The following is a 4,158-nucleotide window of genomic DNA, read 5'->3' on the forward strand; positions in this document are numbered from 1 at the left end:
TTTGGGAATTTTGAGGCAATTCAAAGAGCTTAACATCTAGTTGGAAAAACAAGACCCATGCACAGGCTACCACGAAAGAATATTTTTAGTGTAACAGCGTGAGAAATTTGAGAGCCTCAGGCCCAAGGAGTGCCTTGTGTGAACCTTGTCTGGCAGGGGGGTCACCAAATTCCTCTATAGTTGGTAGAGGCTGTGCCTGCGCAAACAGGCGGTGAGGCTGTCAGGTGTGGGAAGTCTAATGACTGCCCCGTGGCACAGCTGGTACCTACATATCAGTGAGAGCTGCTGCAGGTAAGAGTTGGAAGGAACTTTGGAGACCCTCGACACTATCCCCTTTTTTACCCTTACCATTTTATGGAAGGAAACTGAGACCCAGAGAGGGGATTGGAGTTGCCCAAGATCATGCAACTAGTTTGGATCAGAGGTGGGACCAGAACCCAGGTATCCAGATGCAGAATCTACGTCTCTCAAATGCTGCTTCTCTCTTGCACCCCAGGAGGTGCAAGAGAACCTGACAAAAGCTGTGTCGACGGAAGCAAGCACTTCCTCATTCTAGGAGTGATAAAGAAACACAGTGGCTGTTGCTGAATGAACAGTCATTTTCTTTATTTTCCGTTACTTCCTCTGCAAGATTATATTGTAATATTGTCCACAACAACAAGCCCAGACACCTAACACAAGCAAACAAACAAAACAACAACAACAAAAAGCATTCGTACACATCTTGTAGTGATCAGGGTAATGGTCTTTGATGTTACAGAACTCATCTTGGGGGAGATAAAATAGGACACCATGACCTTCATTTCTCCTTAGCCTCATAACCAAAATGTAAATCTGTAGGGGCAGGTGAGAGACATTGCAATAGGGTGGAAAAACTGGAAGTTGAGAAACCTAGGTTTCTTGCATTGGACACCACCTTGTTGGGTCTCCTTGGGCAAGTCTTGTCCACTCTCTGGTCCCATTTCCTCATCTAAACAATGAGAGCAGTTCTCTGTGATACCTGAGGTCCCCTTTCTCCCTTGCTCTCCCCCTCCATAAACTAAGCAGAAATAGAGTGTGATTGTGAAAGGAGAGAGGAAGAAAGTGTGGAAGTGCATTTAATTCAATGATTTTTAAACTCTAGTTTAAAACTCTAGTTTTATTCATTAAACAGATGTTTACTATCAATTTATGCCAGGCACTTGGGCATTTTCTTTGCTGAAATGAGATAGGACCCCACCAATGAATAAAGAAAGGCATGCCTCAAATTTAAGGAGCCACATATCCACCTTTAAAAAATCATCCAATTTCTTTGCCTTACAAAAATTTGGGTTAAAATAAAATTCGATTTTCCAAAATGTAATCTAAAGCTTTTCAGAAGCAGCTCAGTGCCACAGATGTTGATCAGCCCCTTTAAGACTCTATGCTGGGTCTTCACGTAACACTGAGAGATAAACATGGAGCTCATCTTGTGGGGGAAGACAAGCCAGTGACTCCCACTTAACACAGTCCATGAGATGTGCTGTAAGAGAAGGTTGAAATTTGTCCTTGGGGGCTGTACTGGGTTGAAGCATGTCCCCCAAAACTTCATGTCTGCTTGAATCCTGTGAATGTTACCTTCTTTGGAAGTAGAGTCTTCGGAGATGTAATTTGTTAAATTAAGATGAGGTCATACTGGATTACAGTGTGCCTTAATCCAATGATTGGTGTCCTTAAAAGAAGACACCAAGAGAAAAGACCTAAATGTAAGATGGGAAACCATAAAACTACTAGAAGAAAACATAGGCAGAACACTCTCTGACATAAATCGTAGCAATATTTTTTTGAATTTGTCTCCTAAGGCAAAGGAAATAAAAGCAAAAATAAATGGGATCTAATTAAACTTAAAAGCTTTTGCACAGCAAAGGAAACCATCAACAAAATGAAAAGAAAACCTACTGAATGGGAGAAAATATTTACAAATGATATGATTGATAAGGGGTTAATATCCAAAATATATAAACAGCTCATACAACTCAATATAAAAAAAAGAAAACAACCTGATTAAAAATGGTCAGAAGACCTGAATAGACATTTTTCCAGAGAAGACATACATATGGCCATCAGGCACATGAAAAGATGCTCAACATTGCTAATTATTAGAGAAAGGCAAATCAAAACCACAATGAGATATCGCCTCACACCAGTCAGGATGACCATCATCAAAAAGAACACAAACAACAAATGTTGGCAAAGGATGTGGAGAGAAAGGAACCCTTGTACGCTGATGGTGGGAATGTAAATTGGTGCAGCCACTATGGAAAACAGTATGGAGGTTCCTCAGAAAACTAAAAATAGAGCTACCATATGATACAGCAATTCCAGTCCTGGGCATATATCCAAAGAAAATGAAAACACTAGTTCGAAAAGATACATGAATCCCAATGTTCATAGCAGCATTACTTATAACAGCCAAGAGATGGAAGCAATGTAAGTGCCCATCAAGGGATGAATGGATAAAGAGGATGTGATATACATACATATATATATATATATATATATATATACATATATATATATGAAATGGAATACTACTCAGTCGTTAAAAAAGAATAAATTCCTGCCATGTACAACAATATGGATGGACCTGGAGGGTATTATGCTAAGTGAAATAAGTCAGACAGAGAAACACAAATAGTGTATGTTATCATTTATGTGTGGACTCTAAAAAAATAAAACAAATGAATGAACATAACAGAACAAAAACAGACTCACAGATATAGAGAACAAACTAGTGGTTACCGGTGGGGAGAGAGAAGGGGGAGGGGCAAGATAGGGGTGGGTGTTAAGAGGTACAAACTACTATGCATAAAATAAATAAGCTACAGGGATATATTGTACATCACAGGGAATATAGCCAATATTTATAATAAGTAAATGGAGTATAAGCTATAAGAATGTGGAATCACTATGTTGTTGTTGTTGTTGTTGTTGTTTGCGGTACGCGGGCCTCTCACTGCTGTGGCCTCTCCCGTCGCGGAGCACAGGCTCCGGACGCGCAGGCTCAGCGGCCATGGCTCACGGGCCCAGCCGCTCCGCGGCATGCGGGATATTCCCAGACCGGGGCACGAACCCGTGTCCCCTGCATCGGCAGGCAGACTCTCAACCACTGCGCCACCAGGGAAGCCCGAATCACTATGTTTTATACCTGAAACTAATATAACATTGTAAATCAGCTATATCTCAATTAAAAAAAAAGAAAGACACCTGGAGATAAAGGGTGGGGAAAGGCCATGTGAAGACAGAGGCAGAGGTAGGAGTTATGTTGCCACAAGCCAAGGAACACCAGGAGCTGCCAGAAGTTGGAAAAAGCAAGGAAGGATCCTCCCCATGCAACTTTGGTGAGAGCATGGCCTTGCTGACACCGTGATTTTCTAGAGTCCAGACCTGTGAAAGAATAAATTTCTGTTGTTATAAACCACTCAGTTTGTGGAAAACTGTTGCAGGAAGTTTAATACAGGGCATAAAATGAAGTATGTTGAGAAATAATGATGAGTCATTATCTTAAGTTCGCAGCAATCTGATGTTACAAAAGTCTAATATTATTATTGGACCTATTAAGTCATATTATCACTTATACTTTATACATATTTATCACTTAGACTTATTATTATTGAAGTCATTATTATTTATAGACTTATTTATTATTACTATCCTAATCGAGCAGAATTTGACTGAACTAGGCCAAGAGGTTAGTGGTAAAGAGGCTTAGGAGTCAAACAGAACTGGATTGAAAACCCCAGCTTTGGGTACGTGTTAGCAGTGTGACCTCAGGCAGGTGATTTTGCCTCTCAGAGATTTCCTCATCTGTAAAATAAGGATACCAAACCCTCTTCATCAGGTTACTGTGAAGACTAAGTGAGATCCCTCATTTAAAACCACATAGCCCAGAGCCTGGCACATAGTAAAACCTCAGTAAAAGCCAGTTGACTCTTATGACCAGAGCACACAGTAGTTATACCTTACCTAATGTTACCTCAGTTAATCTCTATCCCACGACCCTGACGATTTCCTTCATTGTACCACCAGTAATCATCTTCTTTCTTTTTTTATTGGCTCTCTTCTTTCTTTTTTTATTGGCTCTCTTCCCACCAGCATGTAGAATGTGAGCCCCATCAGACAGGGGCAGAGTCTCATTTA

This window comes from Phocoena sinus, chromosome 1 (assembly GCF_008692025.1).
Source record: "Phocoena sinus isolate mPhoSin1 chromosome 1, mPhoSin1.pri, whole genome shotgun sequence".
Classification (NCBI taxonomy): Eukaryota; Metazoa; Chordata; class Mammalia; order Artiodactyla; family Phocoenidae; genus Phocoena; species Phocoena sinus.